This window comes from Orbicella franksi, chromosome 8 (assembly GCF_964199315.1).
Source record: "Orbicella franksi chromosome 8, jaOrbFran1.1, whole genome shotgun sequence".
Lineage (NCBI taxonomy): Eukaryota > Metazoa > Cnidaria > Anthozoa > Scleractinia > Merulinidae > Orbicella > Orbicella franksi.
The window spans coordinates 10,989,599-11,007,790 of record NC_138152.1 but is presented as its reverse complement, the minus strand read 5'-3'; the positions used below and the strand labels follow the sequence as shown (position 1 = coordinate 11,007,790).

The 18,192-nt window shown below is 38.5% G+C and overlaps 1 long non-coding RNA gene across 4 annotated transcripts; it reads left to right on the top strand.

Moving 5' to 3' along the window:
• Positions 1-600: 600 nt before the first annotated feature.
• LOC145495956 (uncharacterized) lies at positions 601-14,501 on the top strand. 4 transcript variants are annotated; one of them, XR_014050504.1, is made up of 7 exons: positions 5,090-5,523; positions 6,378-6,465; positions 8,348-8,449; positions 9,595-9,682; positions 10,237-10,324; positions 10,960-11,045; positions 12,807-14,501. It is a non-coding gene; the product is annotated as an uncharacterized LOC145495956 (long non-coding RNA). The 4 variants fall into 4 exon arrangements; XR_014050505.1 differs by lacking the exons at positions 5,090-5,523; positions 12,807-14,501 and adding an exon at positions 601-1,163 and having other exon boundaries at positions 10,960-11,207; XR_014050506.1 differs by lacking the exon at positions 12,807-14,501 and having other exon boundaries at positions 9,612-9,682; positions 10,960-11,207.
• Positions 14,502-18,192: the final 3,691 nt, after the last annotated feature.

Here is an 18,192-nt window from a genome sequence, read left to right as displayed (position 1 = left end):
AGTTTGATTCTTTCTATCAAAGGCGAAGGCTTTTTTATAATCTTACTAAGCACAAGGAAATATTTCTGAAGAAAGTTTGTAGATAGACGTGTTTATTATTTTGTGTCCACAGACGCTCTATTTTGGCTTGAATAAAGTGTTAACCGCAGGGGATTTGAGTAAAGCCCGAACTCAAGGAGCTCGAAGGGGTGGTCCAGGGAAAAGATATTCGCGCCCTCGTATCGCTCGCGCGCTCGAGGAAAAGGAACTCGTAGCAAAAAGATTAACGTCTTTTGACAGACTATGGTTTGACTGAGAAAGGACTAGGTCCGAAGCATCTGCTATAGACATCGTTTTTAATTTGGCACTGTGTTATTAATATTTACAACTTTTTAACTGTGAACTGTGCCACGCAGTAACTGATCCTTTTGGATTACAAATATTTATGTTTTTAACGACACGACTTATTTACAGTACTTAAATGGCTGGAAAAAACGCCACAGCAGTACCACGTCCTTTAAAAATACAGCTTGACATCTGTACAAAAGAAAATGCGGTGGCTTTAAAAGCTCTAAACTTACCTTATCAAAAAACAAAAACGATTCGTGCAGACGATCCGCTATAATTTACAGCACGTGTGGAAACAGCTAATCGCGTGACACTTCCAGAGACACCCGGAAGATATCCCGATTCCCGTCCCTTAACAGGGCGCCTGAAAATTCTAGTTTTTGCGATTATTATGGGAACCCAGTTAATGGGAAAATGACAAAGACAGTCATAAGAAGTCTTATGCCTGGTACTAGAAGTAGTTTTTGAGTTTTCAGCCTTTGAGCATATCCATTTTAGAGGACCGCATTAAGCCAGCTTTGAACTTTATGACTATCTTCGTATAAATATTCTGTTGATTGAAGATAAACTATAAGCTGCCAGGATAGAAAATACGTGACGTCACAACTTAATACCACATCCGGTTGAGGCGACCTCGTTCCCAGGGTCCTCTCTCTACCTCGAGAGCTAGAGAGAGGACCCTGGGAATGAGGTTGCCGGTGAAAGCACAATCAAAGATCACGTGTCCAGAGGCACGATATCCTCGTAAATATGGCGGGTGAAGTGTCTCGCAAGATAAGACATTTTGGTGTTTTTCTGTTTTTATCTGCTCTTCTGTGGCTTGGTCTTATATTGCGGTAAGTAAGATTTAGTCCTTCAAATTGAAAAGGAACTTCCAGAATAATGTAAGAGGGCGGAAGCCTTTTTAGACGGTGAATTTGAGCACATGACAATAACATTTAACATTAAGAGTCCCTGTCCATAAAAATGGAAAATAACTCGGCAAGGGTCGAAAATTCGATTTCGCTCATATTTTCATGGTAGATAGGCTAGGGCATGACAAAAACTACTGGATAGTTTTTTTTGGCAAAATATCCTTTTATTTCAAAGAAATATGCAAATTACCAAATTCCGTTAAAATCGTCATTTGACGCACCATTTTATTAAGCAAGTTTGAGAGCCTCGCATGCAAAACCACATCATTCTTCCGTCTTTAAAACCCTCAAATATTTTTGTGCAATGTTTAAATGTGTACTGGGTTGATTTTAGGGAAAGTTGCGTTGTCGTTTTGGGTGCAAAATAATTAAATTTCGAAGACATATATTTCATTCACTTAAAAGTACTTCGTGAATATAATTAATTTCCACCATGTGCGAAACCTTCAAATGGATCAAGCTTCTGGTGGTTGAATCGCAGAAGGATGGTCTACAGATTCCTGTAAAAATTTCTTTGGGCAAATGATTGTGAGCGACGCGAGAGCTTTTCAAAGTACGTCAAAAATGCAAACATTTGACCATCCGTCGTCAAATTTCAATTTACGGGTTAGACATATATTTTAGCATGCGCCACATGACTTGACCTATGTTAAGTTGAAATAGACTCAGAGCTGATAATTTCGAAATGTTCTTACCTCATTTGCTGTAAAAGGCAGGTCCAAAGCCGATTTGACGTGTTTCTCTCACCATTCGTCGCACATAAAGCAGAAGTTTGCTTTTGTTTACATAACGTCCGATGTACATCGCCAACTGTCAACTTATTTAACGGTCGAATACCATGAATCTGTGACCCTCTTTCGACACATATGATCACCACTGCATCTAAGTCCAAAACGGCTAAGTCATTTGTAGATAGTTGCTTGCTTTGCACTACACCAAACTATTACGTTTGATCATCATGGTTTGATGGTTTGAATCCTTGCTTGCAGCGGTTCCTTGTTCGTCACGCAATGCTGTCATCCCATTTTAGGGGATACGGGTAGGACAATTTCTATCCTAATACGTAAGGCTCCGTAAGGCTTGGAATCACTGGGAGCACACAATCGTGTTGAGTAGGAAGAGATTGAATTAAGAAATGAAAAGAATGAATAGTTTACCATTGCCCCTGTTGTTATCTTTTACTCGACCACCGCTACCTACATGCCCTGCGTAATACTGTAACGCTGAACTCATACCTAGGTCTTTTCGCGCTATGCAATTATTTCTGTTTTATACATGTAATACAGTGGGCTACCCCCGGGGAAATGGGTGGTGACCGCTTAATGGGGCTAACCGCTCAAATAGAGATTGGTGTACCTTGAATATTTAATTTTTCATCATCTTTCTGCCCTTATGAACATCACTGCATCTAAATCTACAACGGCTGAGTCATTTGTAGATAGTTGCTTGCTTTACGCTTCACCAAAATATTGCGTTTGATCGATTGCTGACCATTGTTGATAAGCGTGTCGGCGCAGCACAATCTTACAGCCGTTATTTGTTCGTCACGCAATGCTGTCACGGCATACGCTGCACATTATAATCTATTTTGTATAGAGTACTCTCAGGATAAGTGAAGCAATTTAATCATTGTTCATCTGTTTGTTCATATATATAATAATATGTGTATATTTATATAATCGTCTTCTATAGTGTACGCGGCGTCGGTCCAAATCACGTTTGTTGTACGTTCTGACGTTTCAGACAACAGCTGATAAAGCTAGTGCCTGTACTCACTAGAATTTTAAGAAAATCGCCATAAACAAATTATAGATCAATGAAGCAAGAACTACCTGAAATAAAAATAGGAAATCACAACGTGTCTAATTCGTGAGAAAAAAAGACTAAATTTAATTAGTAATTACGTGAGTAAATAGCCCTGGCCATGCCATTTAATTTGGCGTATTTTGTTTGCTTGGTGGCGAGGCATTGGTATGTAACAGAAAATAGTGGACTGTTGTCAATACAGTCCAAAATTATCGTCAGTAAAATATTGTAAATAAAACACCTATTGATCAGTTACCTCCGCGCCCACCATTTGGTCATTCCGATAAGGGTTTCATTATTGTCTTTACCCCTATTAAGCGGCCACCCAAAATTTAAGAACTTTGTTTTGGAAAGGGCGATGGCAGGTAAGAGTCTGAAACTGAAGTGCATGACGAGTGATAATTCAAACACACGTCTATCATGATTGTCTTGAATTGACTCCATGTTCGCCAAGAAATTTATAGCCCGACAGTGAAAAATTAAATATTCAAGGTACACCAATCTCTATTTGAGCGGCTAGCCCCATTAAGCGGTCACCACCCATTTCCCCGGGGGTAGCCCACTGTATTACATGTATAAAACAAAAATAATTGCATAGCGCGAAAAGACCTAGGTATGAGATTAGCGTTACAGTATTACGCAGGGCATGTACATAGGTAGCGGTGGTCGAGTAAAAGATAACAACAGGGGCAATGGTAAACTATTCATTCTTTTCATTTCTTAATTCAATCTCTTCCTACTCAACACGACTGTGTGCTCCCAGTGATTCCAAGCCTTACGGAGCCTTACGTATTAGGATAGAAATTGTCCTACCCGTATCCCCTAAAATGGGATGACAGCATTGCGTGACGAACAAGGAACCGCTGCAAGCAAGGATTCAAACCATCAAACCATGATGATCAAACGTAATAGTTTGGTGTAGTGCAAAGCAAGCAACTATCTACAAATGACTTAGCCGTTTTGGACTTAGATGCAGTGGTGATCATATGTGTCGAAAGAGGGTCACAGATTCATGGTATTCGACCGTTAAATAAGTTGACAGTTGGCGATGTACATCGGACGTTATGTAAACAAAAGCAAACTTCTGCTTTATGTGCGACGAATGGTGAGAGAAACACGTCAAATCGGCTTTGGACCTGCCTTTTACAGCAAATGAGGTAAGAACATTTCGAAATTATTAGCTCTGAGTCTATTTCAACTTAACATAGGTCAAGTCATGTGGCGCATGCTAAAATATATGTCTAACCCGTAAATTGAAATTTGACGACGGATGGTCAAATGTTTGCATTTTTGACGTACTTTGAAAAGCTCTCGCGTCGCTCACAATCATTTGCCCAAAGAAATTTTTACAGGAATCTGTAGACCATCCTTCTGCGATTCAACCACCAGAAGCTTGATCCATTTGAAGGTTTCGCACATGGTGAAAATTAATTATATTCACGAAGTACTTTTAAGTGAATGAAATACATGTCTTCGAAATTTAATTATTTTGCACCCAAAACGACAACGCAACTTTCCCTAGAATCAACCCAGTACACATTTAAACATTGCACAAAAATATTTGAGGGTTTTAAAGACGGAAGAATGATGTGGTTTTGCATGCGAGGCTCTCAAACTTGCTTAATAAAATGGTGCGTCAAATGACGATTTTAACGGAATTTGGTAATTTGCATATTTCTTTGAAATAAAAGGATATTTTGCCAAAAAAACTATCCAGTAGTTTTTGTCGTGCCCTAGCCTATCTACCATAAGAATATGAGCCAAATCGAATTTTCGACCCTTGCCGCGAAGTTAAGAATTTGTCTGATTTTTACAGGCAGGCACTCTTAATTTTCATTGGGGCTTCAATACCAAGTTGGTTTTCATTGCAACTAGCGCCCAAGAGCAAATAGCTGTTCATATTTTTGAATCCAGTTGAAAGCTAAATTCTAGGGCTTTCATTAAAATTTTCAACAGGAGATCGAGCGACTGGTTTCCACAGGTAGGCAAAACTTCTTTATATTAAAGAAAAACTTTCTTCTGATCAAACCAGGGAGGCAAAATCATTCTCACATGTAGCCGGTCAATTTGCCCAGTGCTTGGCCCTTAATGAAACTCCCTGTAAATTGTTGATGTTATCCTTCTAATCAAATTATTACAATTCCCTGAATCTGATAATCCTGCACTATCATTGGCTACCCCAGCAGGCAAAATGGCACTATCTTGCCAGTGGGGGTTATGTGCTGTGTCCCACAGGATAAAATTGTTCCTTATCACATGTAATAACTCATATACTGACTTAACATGTTCGGTGAATATTGCTGAATATTGGCCTTGTTCTTTTTTATTTGCTTATAGGCCTTGACTCTGTTTTGGTCCGTAAACGTGCAAAAATAGAGCTTGACCAATATCCAGTCATCTTGACCTCATGCTTGGTCAACAAGCCACATGTAATCGCACGAGTGTAATTTCAAGACGGACAAGCATGCAGAACAAGGTTGATTGCTAATAACCCCATTAGTAACAAAGTCTTTAGTACAAACTTCTTTTAAGCAAAAACACTCGGTAGTGTTTTCGATAAATTTTTAACACTGTGGGAAACACAGAGAATAAAGCCAGTAATGCACAAGTAAGTGGTGTGTGAATCCAATTACAGAATTTAGTTGTGACGGGATATACAATTGGACACCCAAGTGACTGCACAATGAATGATGAGTTATAGATATAGCTACAGTCGCACCTCGATTATCTGGACTTGTTTGGACTAGGCAAAATAGTCCAGGCAATCGAGGATCTGGATAATCAAATATATGAATAAAGCCAAAATATGAATATTAATGAGAAACAAAACTATTTAAATAAAGCAACATTTAATCGTGAAACACTTTTACAAATCGTTTGGAAAACAATATGGTCTACTGGACATCTTGAACCACTCAACACTTAGCCAATCAGAACTCATTTGAGTGTTCTTCATTAGTTACGTTGCATGCGAGTGCTGCTTTTGCTCTTTGAAAACAAAACAAACTCGTTTTTGACTGCACTTTTCAATGCTATAGTTTTCAAAAGAATATTGCTACGGATCTTGATCATGACTAATAAATATTCATGACAAAATTGGGACTAGAGAAAAAGTCTGGATAATTGAGAAATCCGGATAATCGAGGTACGGATAATTGAGGTTCGACTGTACAATAACTCCTATACCACAGAGTACAAAACAGATGATATGTAGAGTACAACATGAAAGTTTGTGTAGTCACTCAGACTTAAATTATAAATTTCAAATGAATGTATGTAATGCAGTTACTTAATAGTCACCTCATACATGAACATTGGTTGTTCCCACAGAATGAAACACATCAAACTGAACATCACTTGTCTGGAGCCTAGATTTTCATGACAGAACATGACGATATCAACATGGAAACTACTATTGGTAGGCAAGTGATAGCAAAAGCTATTAAAGCAGCTTTTTAAAATATAATGAGTTTTGTCTTCAAAACAAAGCCACAGAAAAAAAGCTTGCTTTAAATAAATGTAGAATGATACCAAAGAGAAGAATATTATGATAAAGGGACCCAATGGACATGTTTAGATAAAACAACACTGATTTAGCGAGAGAGAAGATACAAACACATACAATGTAGATATGCAAGGAATAAATGAATTATTTTCTGAGTGACAGGCTGTCTGTAGGTGTTGAGACTGCAATGCAGTGGATAAAGATGGAGTGCATGTTTCTGTGGGCTTACTGATCATTAAGTTTTTGGTCCATGTGCAATTTAAAATATGTTATTGAAAATACATTTGGCATAAAATAAGGTTAAAGTGCACATCACATCATACCAAAAGTTGTAAAACGTTAGTTTTGTTTGGACTTCAACCTATGCAAACATTGGGCAAAAATCATGTTTGCTTGTGTTTACTACTATAATTAAGTATCCTGTGATGCTTTGTATATTTTCTTTGCTAATGGACTTTGCAAGATGGCATCACAGAGGGTCCACTGACTATACTTAAAAAATTACCATGTAACCAGTGCATCTGACATTTTCCTATGAAAACAGCAAAAAGCTGAAAAAACTTGAGAAATTTCACCTTTTGACTTTTTAGGTAGAAGTGAAATAAAACAAAATTGACTTGAATGATACCCATGAGAAATCCTAAAAATACTCCACCTTATCTTGAGGGTTGGAGTGGTTATAAATATTATTATTTTTGCTACACTGTACCTGCACAAGAACTAATAACTCTATGGAGACAAAAATTAAAAATGAAGTGGGTACGGGTTGTTTCAATGTTGTTCAGCTATTTCAAGAATCTTTTGTTGGACCATGATTGTGACTACAGATAACCTAGCCATGCTGCTTATAATGTTGTTGATGAGGGTTCATTTGTGGGAGGAGGAACCCAAATTAATTTCTTTAAGTATTGTTGCAGCTGCATTTAATTCTTTGTTATTTTTCTGTTTGTAGGTGCATTCTTTCATGATCATCGCATTCTTTTCGTTAATCTCGCTTTCTCATTATCAATATTCTGTCAGGTTTTTTCACATAATTTTGTTTTGTTTCAGTCCCCTTTTGTATGCGTCTTTCTAGTTTATTTGTGCATTTTCATCGTGACGCAACTATCATCTCGTTTCATTTACCGCCCTGCCATTTTCCTTTTACGTGTTCCTTGCTTCCTAGTCATACAACATTTCAATCGCTCCCTTTTCATCGCTTTCTTCGCACTCTATCATTAAATTGCACATTTCGTCTTATCGATTAAAGCCAAGTAACGCGTTGAACATTGACTACAATAAGTATAATTAAACTTCCTGGACCATTTGGCTTCATGTTATTTACATGTAGTTATAATATTTGTTATTGTTGAACTGAAGAGACATGGTGGTCTACATGTAATGGTCAGTACACTGGACTGTGTATGAAGCAGTCTTTGGTTTGTTTTTGGGCAAGACACTTTACTCTCACAGTGTCTGTCCACCCGGGTGTGCAATTGGTACTTGGTGAATTCAATGCTGGGGATACCCCTATCTGTACATGGACTAGCATCCCATCAAGGGGGTGGGGGAGGGGGAGAGAAGTGCTTTTTATCACTTTACCTGTACAGTATGCTTCAAGAAAATAGCATAAGCTGCTGCAGTGTTTTGGATCACTTAGCCTGACATAGATTCTACTTAAGCTTCATTGTCAAACCTTTCCCCTAGTAGGGTTGAAACTTTAAAAAAAGCTGATGACTCATTTTTAATTGTGTAGTTTGTAAAACTTAAGAGATGAAGGCTGTCATAAACATTTCCTGTTTCTTACTACATGTAGATTCAAAACAGAGCAGCAACAATGAAGGCTAATGACGAGGCATTTGATGTGCTGAGACTCAATAGGAGAAAGCATCACATTGAAACATCAGATTTCATATAAGTAAGTCACAATTTCTTTGTGTTTGGTTTCATGTACTACGAATGACACAATGTAGGTGGGATTATTATTTAAACTGATGTTATGTGGCCATTCTACACCTTAGCCCTTCGGGCTAGGGTGTACAAAAATTTCTTAAGACTGCAATACCTGGGCTGCTGTTATTGAGGAGTATTCTTTTGTGGGAGGAGAGATGCGGTAATCTAATGTTAAGCACACTGGACTGCAGATCAAGAAATCTGAGTTTGAGTCAACTGGTACGGTCTCCGCATTGTTTTCTTGGGCAAGACACTTAACTCTCACAATACCTCTCTCCACCCAGGTGTACAAATGAGTTCTGGGTGAACGTAATACCGAGTGCTAACCCTTTGACAGACTAGTATCCCATGGGGGAGTAGTTCATAAACACTCATTATCACTTATGTCACAGAGACTGGGATAAGCTGTGGTGGTTTGCATCACTTGGCCTGATGCAGACTTAACCTTAGCTTCTTTGTCGAACTTGCCCTTGTAGGGTTCACACTGCTAAAAATCAACTATGTAGTTCTGTGAAACAGACAGACTCGCATCCCATCGGAGTAGAACCACTCAAGATCATCTAATGCAGCAAAGACTGGGATAAGCTGTGGTGGTTTGCATCACTTGGCCTGGTGCAGACTTAACCTTAGCTTCTTTGTTGAACCTTGCCCTTGTAGGGTTCACACTGCTAAAAATCAACTGTGTAGTTCTGTGAAACAGACAGACTTGCATCCCATCGGAGTAGAACCACTCAAGATCATCTAATGCAGCAAAGACTGGGATAAGCTGTGGTGGTTTGCATCACTTGGCCTGGTGCAGACTTAACCTTAGCTTCTTTGTCGAACCTTGCCCTTGTAGGGTTCACACTGTTAAAAATCAACTGTGTAGTTCTGTGAAACAGACAGACTCACATCCCATTGGAGTAGAACCACTCAAGATCATCTAATGCGGCAGAGACTGGGATAAGCTGTGGTGGCTTAGATCACTTGGTCTGATGAAGACTTTACCTTACAACTGTACATGTACCTTCATAGTCCAAACTCACCCTAGTAGGGTTAAAACCTAAAAAATCTGATTACTTATTTTTGATTCTGTAATTTGTAAAACTTAAATGGTAACCGTTATTACAGTTCCCATTTCTTACTAGATACAATTCATAACAACCAGAAGGCTGTGTGCTGAGAAAGATCCATATTGCAGCAGTAGATCCCATATCAGGTGAGACTTGGTGTTTCTTTGTGTTTTGTTGCAGAAGTTATCAGTTACACAATTTTGCATGTAGCTGTGTTAAGAATAATGGAACATGATGCAGGCAGAAAATGAAAACAAATAGAGATGTTATTGTTTCACTGTTCAGCTATTGCATTGCACTGTGTTCTTGGACATGACTCACTTGTAACTCTCACAGTGCTCCCCCCCCCCCCCCCTTCACCCAATCATATACAAATAGATACTGGTTGAATTTCATACTGGGCCTAATCCTGCAACAGACTAGCATCCCATTTAAAGGGGGAGGGGGGCGGGGGTGAAGGCGAGTAGAAAGACTCCTTATCAGTTGATGCTACAGAAACTGGGATAAGGTGTGGTAGTTTGGATCACTTGGCCTGATGCAGACTTTACCTTACCTTCATCATGGCAACTCCCCCTAGTAGGGTTGAAACTTCAGAAATTTGATTCATGACTAATTTTTAATTGTGTAGTTTGTAAAACATACAGTAATAGATCAAGGAATTCCATAAGGTTAGAACATTTGGCGTTTAAATTCTCGCTAGATAAAAAAACAGAAAAGCAAGGAAAAGAGCTCTATGTTGAGACTCTAGAGGAGAAAGAATCAAATTGAGACATTGGATCCCTTAGTAGGTCAGTCACAATTTCTTCTATGTCTGGTATCATGTACTAGAAATAATAATAATGAGCACAAATTAGGCAGAAAATTAAAATGAATATAGATCAATCGATTGTCTCACAACTGTTCGGTTATTTCAACAAATTGTTGTTATGTGTTTGCATAACTTAGCCTTTCAGGGGTAAGGTGTTCCCTAAGACTACAATGGCAGGGGTATTAATTGTTGTTAAGAGGATTGTTTTGTGGGAGGAAGGACACAGTGGTTTAATTACATGGTTAGTGTACTGGACTACAAGTCAAGCGATCTGGGTGTAAACCAATGGTTAGGGTCTCTGCACTGTGTTCTTGGGCAAGACACGTTACTCTCACAGTACCTCTTTCCACCTAGGTGTACAAATGGGTACTGGGTGTATTTAATACTGGATGCTAACCCTGTGACACTAGTATCCCATCCAAGTGGAAGCTGCGGTGATTTGCATCACTTGGCCTGATGCAGACTTAACCTTACCTTCATTGTCAAAACTTACCCCTACAGGGTTAAAAATAATATTATGTAAAAAATGTGATGGTTTACTTTTAATTGTGTTGTTTTTGAAATAAAGAGATGAAGGTTGTCACAAAGGTTAAAACATTTCTTGTTTCTAACTAGATGCAGAAAAAGAAAAGGAAAGATAAAAGCTTTGCTGGGGCTCAAGAGGAAAAAGAATCAATTTGAGACATTAGATTCCTTTTAAGGTGGGTCACATGTAGGTTTTTAATCACTTGATAGTACCTTTACTAGGAATAACTTTACACAATACAAGCAAAGAACTTATTTGAACACAGATGTTATTTCACTGTTAAGATATTTCAAGAAACCTTTGTTATATGGCTAACTGGATACCCTAGCCCTTCAGGGCTAGGTTATACAAACATTCAGTAAGGACCTATAATAATTGATCTTTTTGAGCCATTGCTAGGGAAAATTAGTTCTCTTATAACCTGCCCATTTTTTGGTTAGTTCAGAGTTATTTCATTTGTTTTAACCTTTTCATGATCCGTAACATCAGTGATGATGTCATCAAGCCAGGCCCATGATCATGTGACTAATTCCAAAAATGCAAAGGCCTCTAGGCATATTACTCTATCGAGATTTTTTCATTGATTTAATATTTTGATTTAAATCCTCATTTCTCTGTGATTTTGTTTCATTTCTACATGTATAAGGTTAGATTTTGACAGAGATTCAAGGTATTGAAAAATCTGCAATATTTTCTAAAACCGGAAGTGTCGCCAATATCTACCGGAAGTAGCCTTATAGCGCGTGCGCAGTTCTCTCTATCAGGGGCACTTTGATAACTTCAAACGAAGCACACAAAAGCCACACGAAGATAACTCTTCTTTTGCGCGTGTTTTTCTGTTTTTCTCTTATTTTGATTTTGTTTGACTGTACTTTTGTGAAACACATAGAAAAAAACATCTAAACTGTAACTGAATATAAAAGCTATTGAACTGTTTTAATTTCCCAGGCTCAGGCACTGGAAGTGAAATTTCACTTCCTCAGCAACGCGCGCGAAGGCGCGCCTAAATCGGTTGTTGGGCCCCTTAAAGGGCCCTAGTCAGCCACACCTTTGTTTTTGTTTACATGCTAGAGTTTGGCTGTTATATTTTATTCGGAGCATGTCGAAACGAAGGAAATCACTGTGAAACTACTGCAGATAATTAAACGTCCTTTTAGGAACACAACTTACAGTAAAGCTGCATGTACAAGATTTCGCTTCACCATGCGATATCAACAATTTCGATGACATCGAAAATAGCGGAGGCTGACTAGGGTCCGAGGTACTGTTGTTGATGATTATTCAAATTTTGAGACAATAGGTCTAATTGGATCAACAACCAATTGCTTTCCGGTTCATGTATCAATGCTTCCTTAGCTATTAAGTCTCGTGTGTGATAAGCTTAAAATTTCTCCTGACATTCTCAAACATAATCATGAAGAAACAGTAAAGAGGATATACATGCCGAGAGTAATCTCAAAAAGGAATCGTCTAGATAGATCAAAATTTGTTTTTTGACTAAGAACTCTGAATAAGGACAAAGCAATGAAAAGAAAAGTTATGAACTTGACTATATTGTCTTGATATTTCACCAAATACTTAGAACGAACTAGTCTATTAAGCAGGGATAAATTCATCCTCAGGAAGAAAATGCAAATATTGCTCGTTTAGTCAGGAACATTTTGTGCCATCGCAAGTAAAAGTTAATTTTTGAGTGCCATATTTTGGCCGGTGCCATTTATTTCGTGTTGCTGCTTGTCCGCGTTTCAAGTTGTTCTTGATATCATTATGTAAACTCCGTGTATTTCTACATGATGATGATAAAATCAAACGAGTGCATTCCCAATGAGAGAATTAAACTCTAAACTCAAGTCCAGAATACACTTCATGTATATTTTGTTCTTTGGGTGTCAGTATACCCATTGTTAATTGAACGTTTTATTTATCTTTCTTGCAGCCTGCCATCTTAAGTGTACATGCAGCGACATTAACATGGAAAGAAGCAAAGGAAAGCAAAGAACTTCGTTTAGATGTTTCTTCACGTTTTAAAAGTTAGGTAGATTTACAAGACAAAGTTTATCTCGACGGAGTTTCTTTCGACAAGATTGTTAGGGCGGAGCTCGTATTAGTGATTTGCAATGTAAAACTCAAGAGTCAAAAGAAGGCATTGGAATTACGCTCCAATTGTCTAGTATCTAAAGCTGAACAGAGTAGTGGGAGTCAGGAGCTAACATTGTAAGATAATGGTTTTGACACTGACTATTTTTTGATGTTTTGTTTAAGACGTTTCGGCTGCTGCTTGAGCCTTCATCAGTTGAAATACTAACGTTAGTACGCGCGATTTAAACAACAGCACATCGAACGCGCGCGGAGGAAAATTCCGCGTGAAGTTTCAAGAAAACGTAGCGCGAGACTTATGCGCGTGCCAAAGACTTGTAGACTTCTGGGATGGCGATGTGGTCATTTCCAGATTGCGAATCCTTTATTGACATCCAGGCTTCCAAGAAGAGATTGTGAACAGTTTGTTCCCGCGACCGAAAGCTCAGGAAAAGGTTGACCGGCCACAATCTGGCACAGTGTACAAAATCAGTTGCACCAACTGCAGTTTGTATACTACGGTCAAACTGAACGATCACTGAAAACTCGGATTACAGAACACAAAAGGGCTGTTTCTATGTTCGACTGTGACTCCAAGATCTCTTGCCATGTCCACGAAAACAACCACAAAATGAATGTGGGAAGTGTCAGAGTTGTTGGACACGAGGCCAACTTTCACGAGCGACTCTTCTTGGAAGCCTGGATGTCAATGAAGAATCCGCAATCTGGAAATGACCACATCGCCATCCCAGAAGTCTACAAGTACAAGTCTTTGGCACGCGCATAAGTCTCGCGTTACGTTTTCTTGAAACTTCACGCGGAATTTTCCTCAGCGCGCGCTCAACGTGCTGTTTTTTTTAAATCACGCGTACTAACGTTAGTATTTCAACTGATGAAGGCTCGAGCACCAGCCGAAACGTCTTGAACAAAACATTAAAAAAATTGTCAGTGTCAAACCATTATCTTGCAATGTCTAGTATTTACCAAATTGTCTCGCATCTTGCTAGTTTTCGAGGAAGCCGTGAAGCTTTACGATTAAGGTAGAATATTAGCATTACCTGGATTAGTTTTTGGTATAATATTAGCATTGCCTGCATTGGTTTTTGCGAATTCCCGAATTTTCAGCCCGGAAGTGTCGTTGAAATTACTGTCTTATCGTCAAGTATCTGTTTAACAAATTAACTGCTCTCTCTCTAGTTCGCGAGGACATACTGTATCGATGAAAAGGTTGCGCTTTTGAAAGGACAAGAAAAAAGTCGAAAAGAAACCAAAGTCTTCAAGGGGAAAAAGTCTGCAATTTTAAATGGGGTCTAGTTTTGAGTCGAACATATACTGAGTCTTTGGGCCAAAAAAATCTTGCACTTTGTAGGATTTTTCCCATCAAGATTCAAAATACATGCTTGATTTCTGGCTAGACTCTGTTCAAAAGCCCAGAATGTTTTTTTTTTCTCTTTGGCAACCCTACATAGTCAAAAAATAGTAAAAGTGAGCCTACATTTTGACTAGTTACCAGGCCCTTTTAAAAGCGCAATTTTTTATTTTGTTTACTGACTTGAAATTGTTTGTAAATGCAATTACAGTATTAAACAGTCAATAAAAGTTATACTGAAGACGCCTGTGTAATTGACCTCTATTTGCTGTAGTATTTTTATTGTCTTTAATATTTTTTAACAATGCTAAAATAAAGTACGTAGTCAAAACCACCACTTGCTGTTTTCATTTCATTTAACTTTATTGTTGCGCAATAAGCAACTAATTAATTAATTAAAAACCAGTTACTGAAATTATATTAAAAAGTATGAAGGATAAATTTCGCGTTTAAAAACTAGGACTTTTGGCGGGAAAATTTGAAAAAATTTGCACAGCGTTTCCCCTTACAACTTTTTTGAGAAAAATGTTAAGAGGCCACCGTTCAGAATTTTTTGATCACAAAGTTTTCTCGAAGGTCACACTTGACAGAAAATCCCGTCAAAAACTACTGCATCACCTCGCCTTGAAAAATCAATCTTGATATTTCAAGACAGTTGTTTTCGTCCCGAAATAATTTTTTGCCAAACAGTCTTCAAATTTCAATTTTGAGCGAGGTGATGCAAGAAGCTTCTCGAGACATGAAAAGGATGAAATGTCAAATGAATCAAATAGGAGTCAAAGTAAATTTTACTTCGAAATGGATTTTGAAATCTCGCAGTGACCGTGAAATGCCATTTCAACCAGCCGAGTTTAATTTTATATCCAATCGAGTTTGATCTACAACTGTTTCTAGCTTGCCATTTCATATCTTTCTCTGGTCAGATGATAATATAGATGGTACACCTCCGATAAGTTGCACAGGAGCAAGAACACTCTTACAATCAAAATACGATCAATGTCCCCCCGCAAAATTGCCCAATTTTGATGGTTTATAACCCATTTAAGTATCAAAGTAACCACAGGCAGCCCAAGCTCTCTCTATGAACCAGACAAGCAACACAGTATGGCATCGAATTATGAGGGTTTATATGGGATTTTCTACAAGATATCCATGGAGGTAGTTCAAAGTGAAAATTCTCAATAAAAATGGCTTACCTTATTCCATACGTGTGTTGTTTCCTCCTGGTGTGGTTATTTTACCCATTTAACTTGATTTAAGCGACGTTTTTGAATTCCAGTATTCCCTTCATAAAGAGAGGAGAAGACGAAACACCTCAGTCAGGACAGCCTGTCAAACAAAGTCAAAAATCCCATGCTAAAATGTACCCACGGCCACAAATCCACCACAGAATTCAAGGGCAAAGGTTGATCTTTCATTTCAATTCTCTAGCCACACAATCGCAGCCCTGCGAGCGACGCCAGGCGGTTCTTCGTGTCCCCAGTGAAACGATAAAACGACGGAAGAGCTCCGTGTCTGTTTGATTCGCGACCCAACGACCGTTGAAATCGGCTTGGTAACATCGTCATGTTGGCAAACCAAGACTCGCGGGGGTACTAGACCGCAATTTGTCAACCAAACTTCTTGTAACACCCGGGATCCCCTCAGGTCGAATTTACAATGCAAAATAAAAATCGTACAGAACGCTTTTGCTAAATGGCTTCAAAACCAAAGAAACGTAAGATCAACGACAAAACCTCCGTAGAAACTGAGGAGATACAATCATTTTTGAAGTGGAACTCGTGGTAAGTTTTCTCGTTTATGCACCTTTGATTTGTTTGTATAAAATATTCCCGAGCTGATAAACTAAATCTCCTTCTCTTAGGGTATTGTGGAATTACGAATATTGTGAGGAAACTGTAATGGAAGCCAGCAAAATTTTGTCTAGAGCATACGAAGAGAAAGAAATTGCCGTAAGCAAATTGAACTCTGTTTTGCTCGGGAGAATTCTTAACGAATTACGGGGAGGTGAAGTTAAATTGGCGAGGCGAGGACCAAGTAACTCAAAGGTGCATAAACGTGAAAACTTACCATGACTTCCACTTGCAAAATGATTGTATCTCCTCAGTTTCTACGGAGCTTTCGCCGTTGATCTTACGTTTGACAAATTTGACAAATTGCGGTCTAGTACCCCCGCGAGTCTCACGGAATTTCAATCTCTTCTTTCGCTCGCCAGGTCGTCATACCATCCCTCTTTGCCGTTAGGCCATTACCTCTCCTGAAAAGAAGAAAGCAATGAGAAACATTAGCTTTTTCTCGGGACAAATTTATTGCCAAGATACACCATTACTACCAGGGCAAGCAGCGGCCAAAGCACGTATGCACGTGGTAACGGTTTTCAATTTTTCGGGAGCAACACGTAACGAGAAGAGCAGGAAATACCAAACAAATTCAGCTCAAGTATCTTACAAACTTGCCTAAAATTATTTCTTAACCCTTCACGGAAACGTTTCTTTCCAGTGTTTGCAAAACTGCGACTATCTGGTTTACGGTACGAAGCTGTGTGCAGCGTGGAAAATTAGGAAAATTGCGGGCGAAGAAATCGTTTCGTTCGGTGAAGAGCAACAAGATTAAAACGTACACTCACCATTAATATTTTGACACTTCAATCTCGCCCTGCTTTATATTCTTCAAAGCAAAAACATGGCCAGATCACCAGGAGTACATAAATCCACGTCTTCACAATATGACCAAGTGTCTGGGTTGAGTTGAATTTTCACAAGTAATCATGAATATTGATTACAAGCTTGAACCAATCACTGAAAAAAATGTCACCGCATATTTTCACGGACTTAAATTCTTATGCAAGACTATTGCATCACTTCAAAACTATTAATTTCACTCCAGAAATTTGCATTCTTAGGCTTTATTAAGACAGTAATACGTGAAAATAAATACCTTTGTAAAGACTGATTCACGCGGCCATCATATTTCGTTAAATAAACCTTTTCTTATAATCATATTGGTCGATTTTTGAAGGCTTTTAAATTATCCCCGTGTATAATGTTTAATATTTGTATAACTTTATTACTTTTAAATGTTGTCAGTTAAAGGGGCTAAGTCACGCTATTTTAGGTAATTTTGTTTTTAAACAAAATTGCAAATGAAAGACTTTTGCTCTGCCAATTCTCTTTTGCAAAATCACGGCCACATAACAACTGAGAATGATTTTCCAGCTGTGTAAATGACATTTTGATATAAACTGATATAAATTTGAAAAAAAGGTGGGCCGACGTTTTTCAAATTTACCCAAATGCAATCCATTTTAATCCTCTCCAGTTTTGTCCATCCATGTCCCTTCTTGGCTTTCCTGTATTTTGTTTGAGATTTTCTATAGTTTTGAGCCGTTTTTGTCATATTTTAGTTAATTCTATGACCATTTAATCAGTGCCGAAATTGCCTAAAATTGCGTGACCTAGCTAGCCCCTTTGAAGAATGGATCCACTGGAAATCATGGGCTCCCTTGTGGGTCCGCACTTACTTACGCTTTGCATTCGCATCCCAAAGAGCTTTTAATCGTCCTTTTCACATTGCACTCCCTTGTGTATTTCCTCTTCTCTTTCTCTTTCTGTTTCTCCGTCTAATCCCTACGCTTTACCCCACACACAAAGTCGTTCATTCATCTGTGGGTCTCCCTCACTTATGGTGTGTTTCCTAACGTGTTTGGTCGTCAGTCACGTCATGACCTCCCTTGGCCTGTGTTATGCGCTTCACGTGCATAGCCGTGGATTTTCTTACGTTCGGCTATGGATTTCCTTGTGCTTTAAGCTATACGCATCCCCGATATCTACCTTGTCCGGCATTGAAGTACCTGAATATTTTAGAGCCTTCATCTAAA